Raw genomic sequence first — 16,653 nt, 5'->3', positions numbered from 1 at the left:
TCATACCTGAAATTTATAGCATCGTTCTCCCCTCTGAATACACACTATTCTGTCGTCTCAAATTACAACGTGCAAAGCTGACTGCAACATGCAATGTCATATTTACACTGGTGTCTTTTGTCAGAATTTCCTTTCATACTGCTCTTTAAGCAATGACTTTGTAAGGAGATAACTGCATTCTATGCCACACATTAAACAAACCCACATGTATACGACATAGCTTTTAAGAGATTTCTGTTTTCCCCAGGATGGCCATTCCTGTCTTTGAAGGTCTTGGTTTTTAGCACCCTATCTCTCAAGCACTGGTCCACTACCACCATCAGCAGACAGAAAAAGTTCCAGATAGATCCTGTATCCTCCTACATTGCCAATAAATCAGATGGAGATAGCTTTATTATTCCTATTTCATGGGGAAATTGCTGATCAGCTCTGCTTGTTGTCTGAGATAAAGGCAAAAGGAAAAATGGTGGAGACTGACAATCAAGACAAGGCACACATTTGCCAATAAAGGCAACTAAAAAGAACTCTAAAGAAAAGTTCCTTTAACAAGTTTGTTTCATTTTTTTCTAAATATTTGTTCTACCTTCTTCAAAAAGATTTTCTCTCACTGATTTCTACAGTTTACAAAACCCAAACCAAACAAAAACCAGACAAAAACAAAACACAACTTTCCCAAACCTGCGCAACCCACAGCAACATCATTGGCAACTTCTCCTTCACTCAGTGACATAAAATGGGTCAAACACAGATGTTTTCCAAGGAACTATCCACAGATAGCTCCTGTATGCATCACCTTTCATGAGACTGCTCAGAGCAGCAGTTTGTTGCTGAAATGGATCCAAAGGGCTGTGATTCCAATACTTGAGTAGTCGGCATGTGGGTGCACTGTTCCTTTCCACAGACCTGCCCGGTACCGAGCAGTGACACCCAAAGTGAGATAACCCGGGTGGATGCAGAGCCAATTCTTCACTTTCAGGTTTCATGCTGGTTTTTTTGCTTTTCAAGGACTGAGTTGATTCTCTGTATTAAGTTATTCTGTTTCATCCTTTCTGCTTGCATATGTATAGCAGTGTCATCTCCCAAACCAGGCAGGTCAGGGATGCTGGAGGGATCAGCTCCTACTGCCAATCCCTTCCTGCCTTCCCTTGCCTTTTTGCAAGACTGGAACATCTTTTCTCTCAGCTTAACTTGTTATCTATCCCATCTCTTCCAGCACCTACACCACTTTTCCCAATTTCTGTTGTCCTCTGGCACATTCTTTTCCTTGACTTCCTGTCAACATACCTAGCATACCTGAAAGTTTCAGTTTTTTAATCCTCTACCTATCAAAGTTACTAAAACAAAGCTCTAGAGAATGACTGACCTTGTCATACAGGTCTGAAAAAGCAGAATTTGATTTTTTGTTTTTTTTTTTAAATAGTATTACTGATTCAGGTAATGGGAGACAGATCAAATATGTTTCTCTTTTTGTAGGGACTGAAATGATTTAAATGTATGATGTAATTGTCCATCCTTTTTCTGTGCAAATAAGAAACCTGCATTCAAGCAACTCCATGTTCAGCTGTTTTTCCAGCTGGAAAGATGGAAAAAAATTAGAATTTCCATTCACTCTGAAGAGGAAGCGACCAGTCTTTACACAACATAAATTAGTTTATCCAGATCTAATATTTTATATTTAACATAGAAGCTGATCCAAGATCTTGGCTTCATACAGATGAAAGGCGGGCTGCTCATATATTGGTGAGCTAATCCTACTTAACTACAACTACGCTTGTGTACATGGAAACTATTTCTATATGAACAAAATTAAGAGAAATAAAAAAAAAGTCTGAATGTGGTCATCAGACAAATCTTTCTTCAAATGGATACTATAGAGGTACCAAAATGATGGAAAAGCATCATCTATGCAGTCTGAAAAGTTGTTGAAGTGAGGCTGCACCATATGCATATAACAAGAAACATCAAGGTTTCTTCCTCCAGTATCCCCGTCTCTCATGATGCCAGTTTTCTTTGCTAGGCACCAGACTGTTTTGGGAACTAATCCCTTTTCCCCATAACCTTTTTCTTGTCCTAGACACACAATTCTCCCCTGTTGCTGTGACTGTAACAGCAGAAAGCAGTTGTTAACTGTGTGCCATCCTTCTCCAGTCCCAGGCTGTACCGACCACCGATCGCTCTGGCCTAGAGAAACCTAACAGACAGTTAGAAAACAGAAACTAAATAACTTGGGTGGTCATTCAGGAAACGTATTATTTTCTGTATGAAAACTACCACCATGCAAGTACCACAGGTCTCAGAGTGCAATCAAAGCAGTATGTGCTTCTTTCAAGGGCTATTTATCAAAAAAATAACTTTAATGATGTAAACAGGTGTGACTTTGAAGAACACATAGATATTCACAGTAGAAGTTGGGCACCTAATTGTCATGATCACTCAATACTACCGACGTAGTTATGTGCTCTAAGTGTGTAAACAAATAGTACCATCACCAAATTCAAGAGCAATAGCAATGAGGGACACCAGATGTCTTATTCCCAGCCCATCCAAGAGGAAGCTACTGCGCACTGAGATAGGACTTCGTTGTGCCTCTCACCCATTTGACAGTTTTAATATTAGATGAAATTGTTTCACTGCAAAAACTCACTACTTTAGTGCCACAAACAGAGGACCAACTTCAACAACAAAGCTGCTAGTCTAGGTACAATCAGATCAGTACTTTTCATGAGCAGCTCACCTGGGTTTTTCATTTTGTTAAAAACATCAGCAGCACTGATTTTAGAATTGTTTATCAGAAGCAACCCAGGTAGGTCTGGGATTTATGCACACAAATGATGGAATATTTGCACCTGATAGTTACCTGGAAGAGACCAATGAAATGAAAATTTCTCAAAGTTACTAGAGTAGTTCTTTAAGAGAACCGGGGGAGAAAACACACACATACATATGTATATGTGTGCATACATACACACACACACGTGGGAGGAGATTGATTTGTCTTCCAACTCAAATTATCCAACATTCCTATGATCCACAGAGTCTTAAAGGCAATATGATGATCACTCCTTAGAAAACAGTACTTCAGAGTGTACCATTGCCCTCTCAGAGGGGCAGGAATGGGACTCTCATCCAGAGTGGTAGCAGTGATCACATATCTCTAGCAAGGAGCAGCATGCCAAAACCCCCTGAAAGCAATAAAACCCCCACATTACACAAACATTCTCATCATGCTGGGGTCACCAGGAGCAGAAGCAAGGGATCAGCTCAGCCGGGACCAGCTGCAGAGACAGCAATGAAGCCTGTGAGCTCCTGCTCGCCTGCTACAGCCCCACAGTGGATTTCTGCATCCTCCTCTGCAGTCCCGTGCACAGTGAGTACTGCTGCAGGTGACTTCACCAAGTTGCTTTCCTTTGTTCCTGTTTACACATGCAGGTATGCCTACACATATGCTGACACAGGGCCGCATATTTCTGATATTTTCATTTGTTGCAACATTGCATACACGGTAAATACATCCATCCTGCTGCAGTAAATCATTATTTTACAATGAATATATACCTAGATTATTACTGTAATGCTGATGTATCGAACCATTAGTATAAAAAAGCAAGCAGGTGATAAAAATGATGCAGAGACTCCCATAAAGTGAGAAACAAAACCCAAACTACTGTAGCAAACATTAGTACTGAGATAAGTAAATTAGCGATTATTCCGGAGATAAATTAGTGGGTAGATAGGAGTACGTAAAGTATATGTTACTGCTTGTGTCTTTTTCAGTTGGGAACTGTGAGCTGCATCTTCCAAAATCTATGTAGCATCAGTGCAATAACATGGATGGATATTTAAGACTAGGCTATGACCATGACTCTAAGGCAATTGCCTTCCATAGAAGTCAGCACACCAGCAAATTTCATCGTTATTAACTTTGCTGCTTTTATACATCGCACTAATTAAAAACCCTACCATAAAAGTTGCTCTCAGATACTTTGCATAGAGTAAATATGCTGTGGGAATCTGGTATAACTGCAAATTTGCCTCTAACTAGAAAACAGTCAGTGACCCTGAAGAGATCATTTTTTAGGCAGCAATACAAGGTATCCATAGAACAGAGAGATTAACTCTTCTCAGCATTTCAAGATTCCCAGTGAAATCAAGTTGTTGGAGAAAACGTATATCCAGAGTGGCTTTGGAATCCAGACCTAATATATGGAGAAACTTTCAAAGCAGGTCATTTATTTGACATAATTGTGCGAACATCCCTTTAAGCTCTGCAAACCAGAAAGATCATTTCAAAATATTAACTTATTTCTTGCTATCAACAACAATGCAATTAATTCCCCTCAATAAAGATTGTTTTTGCAAAAGAGCAATAAGGTGCCTCTGCAGGGGGCATCATTATCATTAAATAATCACACCCCGGGAGACGCGAGGCACTCTGCTGCACCATGTACATTTTAGCACTCCAGAGTATGATTAGTTTGTGCTAACCACACCCCAGCATAGCTAATTGGGAAAAAAAGTCTATAAACTGAGAAGATTTCTGTATTTATTTTATTATATTTTTGGAACTGACTGTGAAACCGGGAAGTTTCTTGCCAGTCCCATGGAAAAGGTGGCCAGGCCTGACCCAGCCAGGCAACGTCTACCTACGGCTGCGGTCGAGACAGAAGGAGCCCCTAATGCCAACTTGCTGTGGTGATGCATGTTAATATTTGCATCCTCAAAAAATTATGTGAGCTAATCCCAATGCATAACAAGGAGTTAATGATTTTGGGATGCTATTTTTCTATAAAAAACAAAACAGGCCCAGCTGTCCTGCTCAAATATGCAGGAAAACAGACACACAATATTTTAATGGAATTGCTGCTTCTGATCTGCTGGATATTTTATGTCACTTTGGACAATCTGCTGTGATATATGGCAAACTTTTGGAAATGGATGGATTTTTTAAAAATATATGCTTTCAGAACATAGGTAATTGCTTTGCATGGTGCTGTAGTTGTCCTGAGGACTTGGTGGATGGTTTTTCTGTTTAAAGCAATAGCCTTTAGCACAGCATGCATCCTAGAAATTAGATGCTCCTCTTGTGAATGGAAGTTATGACAATTATACTCTAGATCTGTCCATTTTCCCTTGCTGAAAAGAACACAGAAGAAAATAATGAAAGAATCACGGTTTTGTACACAATTTGACTGTGAATAAAGCAGAAACCAGGTTGTCATTCTGGAGGTGAAATTCAAGCCTGCTTTGACAGCTGCAGGCATGACTTCAAAGACAACCACATAGGCATGGGATCAGCACTGTATATCTAGAACTATGTGCGAGGGTAAGGAAGCTCAATAACTATCCTAGTGTGGGTCAAGCCTCATTGCTGGGGACCTACCAGCCCTTTTCTGGGATATTACGTGCCTCCCATTAGTTTCTGCAGATATAGAGGAAGAGGGGCTGCAAGGGAATGGTACCTCTTCAAAGAGATGGTGAGGACACCATAGAGATGTCCAACTTGGGTGCTGAGGTCATACGGGCAGGACAAGGCCACATGACCAGTGACAAAAAAGACATCATAGTCACTTAAGACTGTGAGAAACTATGACCACAAGAAGCTCTTACAGCATGCGAGCCTTCCAAGGGTAGTGTATGACCAGTAGACCTGCGTGGAGGACACTAGTGAGTGGCATTTGTTGCCTGTATTACTGGCTTGGACTATCTCTATATTTGGTACTGTCATCCATTTCTTCTCACCAGTTTTCTTAAAGAGGAGACTCAAAATTTTCTATAAGACGTACAGCCTAGATGCACCAGGTCGTACCAAAGTGCCCTTGTTCCTCCTCAGCAGCCAAGACTTTCACTGGGTGCAGGAGTGTCATTAAAGCTGAATTAACAAAGATTCTCCCATACTGATCAGACCAAGTTGAACAATGGCTGTTTAAGAGAATAAAACAAAAATGAGAAAGGAATTAGAGATACAGGAATTCAAATGAAGCAAACGATACCATATGCATGAGCAAGCAATATACTTTTTATTAACGCAGGCTATTTTATAATCAATATTTAAAATAATTTTATCAGTAAGCGTAACTGATACTTCATGACTATGTATGTGTAGCTGGTAAGCTATAGATTTATAAATATAAGGGTTATCATGACTTCAGTGCAGGAAGGCACAGCCGTTTTAAAATTGAAATTGTCAGATTTTATCAGTTATCTCTTTCCACAGGATAATGTAACTTTACAATTACTTCGCTCATAAAGAACTAATTTCATTCAGCTTCCAATAAATACTTTCAAAATAGGAGTCTATGGCAAGATTTCTTGAGTGGTCGAATCATGAACAATAATGGCCATACATTCTTTGAAGGAAAGTCTTGATAATGAGATTAATACCTGCAGGCTTCCCATGCAAAGATTTAGTTTTATAAGCAATTAATAATAACCTCTTTTTTTCTATTTTTGTGTATTACAAAAGAAAATAAGTTATTGATTTCTACTGCAAAAATAACTATTTGCATAACATTGTTGATTGTATGTTCTACTAGCACAATCAGAATTAATTGGAGTAAAATATTTTATTATTTTTAAATGGGTAAAGATTTTATATATATTAGCATTTGTATCTGATTGGAACAGCCTCTTTACCAGCACTATTAGGAGCACAGCTCAGATTACCATATTCAATCCACACTATGACATAAAGCCTTCCTGTTAGCACTTCTGTACTGACTTGTGGGTAGACCTCTGAAAGCTTCCCTAAACTTTAAACACGATGAGTATTACCAGCTATCACTCAGTTCTTATTACATTCTAGATATCATATTCTTAATTAAATATTAAGAGTGAAACAGCAGTCAGTCAGTGATCTATGGGATTTTTGCTACTTATTTCTGTTTTATTTACCTGATAAACTGCGTTCTTCCCTCTGTGTTTGATGTGCGAAGAAGCTCACTCAGCAGAAGGTCAGTCAGAGCATCTAAGTTTAGTCTCTGTAAAGAGCTGGTGGAGGAACGTCACCTGCCTTGATGTGGTGCTCGTACTCCCAGGAGGGAAGCAAGTCAGATGCCTGCAAGTTAGACAACCTAGATATGCACTTCACCTGCAATAGGACAAAGCCGGAATTCTCTGATGAAATAAATTAATCCACACCACGCTTCATCTTTCTCAGTTCGGTATGTTTCCAAACATCACATTTGCTATGAAACCAAATATGAACTTTATTTTATCTTTAAATTGTATGCATGATTATCTTAAAATTACCTGTTTTGTGACAACTTTTCTGTGAGCATGATGGTTTCAAATGTAAAACTAAGGCAACCTAGTGATACCACTGTTAAGCTGATGAACTAGTCATGCAATATACTGTGCTCATTTAAAAATTTATATTCATACTCAGGCCCTCAGCTTGAGTAAACACCAAATCCTTTCTGGTTCCCAGACTGAAAGACTTTTTTCAGTATCTTATTTTTTAAATGAATTCATCATGAACTGAATGACTGACATCACACTGAGCGAGAGCTTTGGTAGCATCTACGCTCACCTGATGTTTCACTCCAGTCACCAGCAACAGGAGAGCATGTGTGCTTTGCTGGGCCAGGTGTCCCCAAGAAATACAAGCCATGTTCTGCTTGAAGCAGCAGCAGCAGCAGATTGCTGTAGCTGGTAAATGAAGGGAATACTAGTATATTAGATGAAGAAATGGATTGCTCCATGTGCATGGTAAGAATTCACAGATTCTGAGAAACTATGTTCTAAAAATCAAGCTCTTGCCAGGACAGGACACTGGTCCCCTGCAGTTTGGTGCTTCACAGTCAGCAGCAATCTCCAGCAGCAGCACCAGCATTTCCAGGATCTCTCTTCTCTACCCAGTGATTTATTTTTTTCAAGGACACTAGCTATTTTTGATCCAGTCTCCCCCTGTTGAATTTGGTTGGATTTGGCTTCTTGAATTAAAAGCTCCTAGAGAAGATGGCCAGAGACACAGACACACAGTTGCATCAACTCTTGCTTTCCACAGCATGTGCTTACCTTACACTTCCCACCTCAGTCATCGTCAAAATATTTGGGTGTGGTTTTTGTCTAGCTGGGTTATGCAGAAATTTTGGACTGTCACCAGCCCAGGAGAGGAGTCTCTGATCTGTTTTCTCATGCTTATTTTCCCTGAACAGATACCAGCTGAAATAGATGCAATCAGAGAATTAACCAGAGAATTTCCAAATTCTCCCGCAGCAATTAACATAAAAATAAAAATAAAAGGGGCGGGAATAAGGGTGAACATGTGTGTGTGTTTGTGGAGATTCATGGGCGTTAGGTTTTAAAGATAAGTATTATTTAGGACTATTTTGGTGCCCCACTCTTTGAACAACTCAACTTACTAACAGGAAAAAGCATTTTAAAAACTCAAACAACTCAATATTCAGCTGGTTTGAATATTTGAAATCCCTGATAGGCTGGGCTAGTCATCCAACATGAATAGAAACAAAATAAAATGACATGGGAACAGTCCACATGCAGATTACCTACAGGGACAGAAAGCACAGAGGGGAAAAAGAAGTAAGAAATTAAAGGAAAATTCTACATATCTAATAAATCTGAGAATTTCATAAACATTCCACACAGAGGAAACAAAATATGGAAACTAAATTATGCATTCAGAATCGTATGCTTAACTGGGATACTTCGCACTTGGATTTTGGTGAATGCCGCTTTTAATTCCATTGCAGATGTTCGTATTCATAACACGGTCTATGCCCAAATTTAGCCAATATCAAACCGCTTTTTTACATATACTACAAATATCAAACGCCTACAAAAGAGGCCGGAATTAATAAGTGGAGAATGTAAACTGGACTTTGAAAGAGGAAAAGGAGAATAGATTAAAATAATTTTTAGAAACATCAGTTCCTGGAAAATCACTGTTAGCAAATTATCAGCTGCTTCTTCAAATAATAAGACTTTTAATCAATATGCAAAAAATAATAATCAATTGCATCTCTCATTTTTTATCCTTCTTTCTTTTGCCCTCGTATTTTGTGTACAGTAACTCACATTTTTCAGCCCACTGTGTAGCTATGAACTGAAATCAAACATTCAGACAGTAAATGAAGCTGCAGTTTGTATTTATAATGCTCCTATAACTATGTATATATATATTATACAATCTCAATCTCTGTTAAAAAAAAAAGAGGCAGTTCAATAGAAAGAGATCATTTTATTAAAAAATCATGAATGCAACTGCACTCATTCAACCTTAGAAATGTTTTGATGGCTTTTCAGCACTGCAATATATTTAGATGGGAATATGTCATTAATATAAACAGCAGAATAGAAACTATTAAACTAACACAATTTAAAACTGAGCAAACCTGAGTATTTGATTAAAGTTTTTGTACATTCTATACACTTGAACAGTTAACATAGAAGCATAATATTTTTGTTGATTTTTAATTTGTTAGAAGTATTACACCTGAAAAGCTAAATTTTCAGTAGTTTGTATTTAGAAATTAGAAATCTGGTGCTGTAGGAGAATCTTGAGTCTGATTTTTCTAGCTATATTCTAAATTTGAAGAGAAATCTAAGACAAAAAGCAGCTAATGAGGCATACTCTAGGAACCATCTCCTTTGTCACAAAGCTGTGCTGAGTTTGGGTCAGTGTACTGACTTGGTAACTTTCAGTGATAAAAATCAAATTCCATATATGTTTAATAGATACAAAATTTTCTAGAAGATTTGTGAATAAAACACTGTGGTTACAAAGGTCATGCATTAATATGTAGCCTAGCCTTCAATGGATGTGTTTATTTTTCTAGAATGAATAATTAGCCCAACATTTTTTCCCCAGAATAACATTGCGTTACACAAATGCAGGGAATTGCTTACTAAAAACAATTTAAATTACACCTCGTATGCAGTATGTGCAATAACTGAGCTCCTATCCCTAGGATATTAGGGGTAAATTTTTAAAGCAGTGCACAGAACATAATCTTGTTATTTGCTAACTGGATTTGTGTGCTTAAGACTCACACACTGCTTTGAAAAATTACCCCTTCAGAAGATTGACCTGGGCGAGAAACGGGAGTTTTAAACCTGGCTTGAAACAGAAGTTGTAACCTAGCTTGGCAGCAAAGGCTGGCTTACCAAAATGACTTACCGTAGTAATGCTACCGTTTGAATGGCCAAATTAAAGAAACTAATTCTCATTCTAATCACATCCAGTGAAATTCTGATATGCTGACACCCGAAATTATGGCTCTGTCATTAGAAAGAGAATGAGTGGGAATGTTTTGAAATTTTTTCTGTAAATTATGAAATAGACAGCGGCCTAAATGACAAGATATGACGTTTTTGTTTTTTGATGATACAGTTAAAAGTTTTTAGTACTAGGCTTAATTTCAAGGGTGAATTGCATCAGAGTGGATCTAATCCAAATGAAATACCTTTAAGATTCTTACTTCTTCAACTATTAGAGATCTATCATGTCTACTGCATGAAGCCTCATTTTCATGTTAGAACAGATGGGCAAAATTGTCATTAACAGAAACTGACAACTCTAAAACTGAAATATAGATTTAGAAAGGAATCTAATGAATTAAATCAATGTTATTGCAATGAAAGCCAAAGAAATTAATAGTGATTTGTAAAGTTACCCTGTATTTTAACCTCAGTATATTTTACCCAGTATGATTTTAACATTCACAATACCTTTTCAGATTCGTTGTTAATGTCTTACTGCGTAATACACTCTTGTCTTAATATATCATCCGCTCTTAGGAGAGTAGAGGACTTTGGGCTCCGATCAACCAGACCAACCTGAGAGATGCTGAGAAAGATGACAAATCCAAATTTAGTTGCATTTCTACCTGTCCTGCACAGTGGCAGTGGCACTATGGTGTTTCATGCACTTCTAGAGCAGACTCCTCTGTTTACACATTTCTAATCAAAATTACTTGCAAGGACGGAGTTGCTCAAAAAACATTTCAAGTCAAGATGCAGTTTTTTGTAACCTTCTTTAAAGAAGATATGTAACTTATTTTAAGCCCTCTAGCTCCAAAATAAAATATTTTCCAGCTAATATGTCTTGCTAGAGGGTTTTTATTTGCATATCTAATATAACAATTCAGATTTTTGATATAGCACATATACAGCCCTGAACGAGCACAAATACCTTCACATTGTCCAAGGACACTTTGTTGTGAAAATATGGAAGCTAGAAAGCAATGTATCAGATGGGTATAAATTAATTACTTAGTCATAAGACTCAGCCCAAGTTGCAAGGGGAGCAGAAGCAGCACACTCAAAATTCTGAACAGGCTAAGCAGCTGCAAACTCTACAAGCCAACCCAGAGCTGCTGTCCCCACACTCGTAAAGCTTCACAACTCCTAGTTTAGGCACCTTTCTACGAGATGGCTGTTTCTTGTTTGACCCTTTTTCTTTCTTAAAAAGAAGGGCTGTTTAAAGCTTTCTTTCCTTGCAGACTACCGAAAATAAGCAATTTTTATACACAGCCCCCTTTACTTTTGCGGGTCTAGGTAGATAGCTGCATGTGTCAATGTTTATTCATATTGCAAGGCTAGAAGTAAAATAAGCAAAACAAAGTAAATTGCACAGCCAAAAGCAAATGCCAAAAATGGGTGCTGAAAGCTCTCGCCCATCAGCCTGATGGAGAATTCAACAGGAGAAATGAGACTTGTGTCACTGGTGATATGAAAATGGATTTAACAAAAAGAAAAGAACAGTGTGCTTGGTGTCTTTTTCAGTAACAGGAAGGTTTCAAAAGGGGAAGAAATGCAATATTTGAGTTGAATCCTTTAAACCCAATTATCTGCCATTTTTAGCTGTATTTCAAGCCACTACATCATAAACTGTAGCTTTGCATGTCATATGTCAGCAACCGCTGTTTATTACATCATGCAAGAACAATAACATATTTGATTGTACAGAGGTATTTATTCAATTGTCTATTTTACCCAATGAAATCTTGACTCTATGTTTTCTCCTAGCTGGTTTATATCATCTCACAGTTCTCACTTTCTTGGCACCTCCTGACTCCCCTGCTCCATAAATCCAGCATTCTTACCACACCTTCCTTGTCACCCTCCTTGTCTAGCGGGCAAAACGCGAGAAGTTAGAAGGGATGTGCGGGTCAGCGCGGGAATGGCAACAGGCAGAGAGGGCACTCGCCTCCTCTCACCCTGACTTTGATCATTGAGTCACCAAAAAGCAAAATATGTAATCTTCATTTCTGTTGAGATCCTTACAGAATCTCGAAATATATTCCTGATACTGGGTCTGGAATTTGCTTAAGGACATCGTCTTAGGATCTCATCCGACATGACTGAACAGTCATCAGCTGACTGACAACTCACTCACCATACACGCATGCAAAATAGGAAACAAACATCGACTGTTTTGAAAAATAAGATCTGTGGAAGAGAAAAAATAAGAAAATTATTTCCGAAGCTCAGAGACTTAATAATGAAGGCAGTGTTCAAAAGATACTAAAGAGCATTACAGACAGAGTGAGGGTTTAAAGCGCTATTTTTAGTAACGTTCAATAAAACATGCATCTGTTATATATTTTGATTTTATGAGGAAGCTTTTTCGTTGTGACACTACAGCGGGATTGTCAAACTTCAGTCTAATACGAATCATTTGATTGAAAAGTGTGACAGAGACACAAACAACAGGATCCCACCTCCAGAAACCTCTTTTTGTTTCAAAAAATTTCCATTTGGATTCAGAAGCTGAGGATCAAACCAAGTAAAAATACAGCGTGCCGTTGAAACGGAGATGTTTTATTAAGAGCGATGTCTTGCCAGCAATATCTGTTATTCTCCCCACATGCAGCAAACTTGCCCATACATTTTTTAAATGCAACTAACCTTTGTTTATTAAACAAATCAATCTAAAGCGGAAAGTATGTGATTTTAATTGCACTTTTGCATTTAATGAGGCAGCGCGAAGCTCTGGCTGGGAATTTACCAGGCACTTTCCCGAGTGCTAAGCCTCCCAGACCCTGCCAAGCTCCCCAGGTTTTCCCCTCTCTCCCTATGCTGGCAGAGGACCACAGGCAATTTTTAGGTATTCAGCACACCCTTCACCTTGACTCACTTGCTCAGGCATTTGCTACCCCCTATTTACACACATTACTCCTGCCCGCACCACGGTGCCAGCCGTGTGTATTTTCACAGGCTCGGCTGCCCAGCCTTTAGCTCTTGTTCACCTCGGGGTGAGCGCCCTGGCTCCGGTGGCGAGCGGGGGCACCCCAAGCCTGGCACCAGGCACCCGTGGCAGGGAACGGAGAGCCAGGGAAGGGCACTGGATCTGTGCGGCCGGGCTGGGTTCAGCGCACAAAACGTGTGCAAGGCGGTGATCTGTTTTACTCCGTGTGATTAGTGCTAGACTAACTGTTCCAAAGGAAGCCATTGCCACTTCACTAATTTAGGTCTTTGAGTTATGCCTTATGTACAGCCTGCATTACCTTTTACAGACAAATACAAAGACGTGGTCAACATTTGCAGTAAAATTATCATAGAAATGCCATCTGAAACCTTATTTCCTTTTACAACGTACATTCACAAATAACTTGTATTAAAATTATGTTTTACAGGGCAGAAACAGAAAACAAATACTCCTAGTAATTTAAACAGGCATTTGCATAACATGACTAAAAACATGTTAGAAAGAGTTCTGCAGCTGGAAGCGTGAGGTAAAAATACAGATACAGTGATTTTAACACTGAATGTGAAAATGCCTTTTAGCTGTCATGATGAGTGAATTAAAGTGTACTTTCATCAAACCCATTCTAACTAAGATTACTATTATCGTTCTTACGTACTGCTTCCTGCTTGTTAAATAGCACGGTATTAGTAACAGGTAAATCACTAATCTCCAGAAAAATCTCTTCTCTGAAGCATCACCCAAAAATATTACCTTATTCAAGCCTTCGCCTTGCAAAAACCACTTCCTGCAATGACAAATTGTTATTTACAAAGCTACACTGTTGCTCAAAGTGTTTTAAGATTAATTATGCCTTGTGTTTAAAACTCGTATTGATGTTGGGATGTTTACAAGAGCATAGAGTAGGGCGATGCTGCAGCCCAGCATCTTTGGGGACCCGGGAGCACCACGGGTGAGCACCAGCCAGGAGGCTGCTCTCGGCACACGAGGTGACACTGAGGAAGGTGTCATTTATAAGTGGGGTGAAATTATAATTAGGGAAATATTTTCTGCAAGAATAACAGAGGAAATTGAGGCACATGTACAGGACTGTGAGGGCAACTGGGAGCAAGTCCCACTGGAGGAGAGAAGGAAGAAGCAATGGTCACTCCCTGGGAGCTGAAATAAGATTATCGATGTGCTTCAGAGAGGCCACAGGAGATCCCAATTTAGATGAGATTGGATTAGATATTTTAAGCCTTCTGGCACAAAAACCTTATATGGAGGACTTCTCTGACAGTCTATAGGAACTTGCAGTCTCATTTTAAAAAAATTGTGCTATTCTCTACAACACAGAGATTCTTAAATATTTAAAAGCCTTCTCCATTGGTTGTTCATCAGATTGATTATGATGCATATTTCAGCAGGTTTTTTCTAAAAATGCTCATCAGAGGATCAAGAAACGAGGTGTTCTGTGTGCTCTACATTGATTCACACTATTTCATTTTAATTCCAAAATACTGAATTCAGAAAACTGCCAAGAAAACAAAGCAGGAAATGTTTGTGTTTTGCTGTATGTTGCATATGCTCTATGGTAACCAAGAACACAAAAGAAATAGATGATGCTGCATTCCTCAGCCTATCACTCACTAGCTAGCAAGCAGAGGAATAAAAACCAGTAGCACTATTACTTCCCTCAGAGTACCTGCGTGTTTTCTCTTCTAACTCGGTAAATAAAAAGCCTTGACGTTTCACATGCTACTTGCCTTGTTTGAGCTCTCCCATTCAAATGAAATTTAAGTCTAATTTCATCACTGAAATTAAAGCTATGCATATCTCCTGATAACTCACCTTGAACTAGCCCAGAAAGTTTAATAAAGCTTTGTGAAGGTCTTGGGTTAAAAGGTCAGCTTGCCTTTGCCTCTACCTTTGCAATAAAACTTCAGAACCAGGCAATGTTGTTTAGTTTATGCTTTCGGGGATTGGTCAAATGTCTCTTATCCCCACATAAATCTGACATTCGTATCACCTTTGAGGCATTGTTTCCTCCTATGTTATTTTTCCTTGTAAACTGTCTTCACAAAACACGGCACCAATAATTGGATGAGTTTATTAGCGATATCTTGGTGATTAAGAGGGAAAGAAACGTATTCTTGACACTGCATATTCTCAAATACAGTGTCATGAAAACCAAGCATTATTTCTCAGTCCAGAAACTGGCTTTAGGATATTGAGATCTATTTAGCTGGAATGCAACTTGTTATAAAAGTCAAAGTGGTTTCTTCCCTAGGGCTTTCTTGTTCTTCCTCCCACCCAAAGTAAACCTTTATGCAGGGAAAGCCGCCTAGGGATTTTCCATCCCACCCCTCCATGTCTGAAAATAGATATTAATATGCACCATAATTGTTCTAATTTTGTTTCATTTTAACTGAAGACCATGGAACAAAACCAAGCTTATTTAAATCCATTTGTATTAAAGGTGTGTAGATAATGATACCTTTCTTGTGTCATCACTAGTCTTGAGGGTAACCAAGAATGCTTGTGTTTGAGGTTACACTACAAAAAAGTTAAAGCCAAATTGTGTTCAATGGAACCATTGCAATTCTACCAATGATCTAAAATGGTTAGAAGTGTCTGTGCTTTTGGTGGGCTCCAGCACAGATGCTTTGGGAATAAAGATTTTTCTAGTAAAGCTATGAAAGGTGATCATAGATGTTAATATGCTCTACTGAAAAACAAACAAACAAAAAAAACACCACAAAACATTTGGAAAGACCTAATGCTCAGCCAAAGAAGAATAATTGCAACAGAAAACCAAAGGTGAGCATCCTAAACAAGTTGGTTTTGTGCCTCTCCAGTGCATTTTAAGGACAGATAAAGGGTATTCTACAGAAGAAATCATTCAGAAACAAAAAAGGCCTCAAAAATAGCCCCAGGAAAACAAAATTAGCCTTCCAGTAGTATAATGTCAGTTTTATGCCCCACATCTAAGCAGTTCAAATGAACTTGCCCTCAGATCTTTTCAGATATTGGTGCCATGGCATTTATATTTCCAAGCATGCAAGGGACACGTGCACACTAGCAGAAGCACCAGGTCTAGAGGCCACCATTATATTCCTATTTATTTCCTTAGTTACAGCAGTCTACAAATGCATGCCATTGATTGTTATTTGTCTCACATCACAGACATTCAGCCCTAGAATTTTTATCTCTCATTTGTAATTTTTCTATTTTAATATTCTCTGTCACCAAGAGCGCTGCTAGTCTGGTTATTCGTAGCTGGCATCCCCTCACTTGAAACAGTTTCTACCTAAACCTATTTTTGGTTCAAAACGTTAATGACCAAAATTTCACCCAGAACTTGAGAAATTAAAAATTGAAAGACCAATGATAGCAAAGAATTTAGAAGTCCCAGAAGCCCATCTCCAAGCAGTAACCTTTTGCTGTTTGTGCCTCCTGGCCCCAAGAAATTCAGTGGTCAAAGTCAAGACAGAGACCTCGCTCAT

Source organism: Tauraco erythrolophus, chromosome 15 (assembly GCF_009769465.1).
Source record: "Tauraco erythrolophus isolate bTauEry1 chromosome 15, bTauEry1.pri, whole genome shotgun sequence".
Classification (NCBI taxonomy): domain Eukaryota; kingdom Metazoa; phylum Chordata; class Aves; order Musophagiformes; family Musophagidae; genus Tauraco; species Tauraco erythrolophus.
This window is presented reverse-complemented; position numbering follows the sequence as displayed.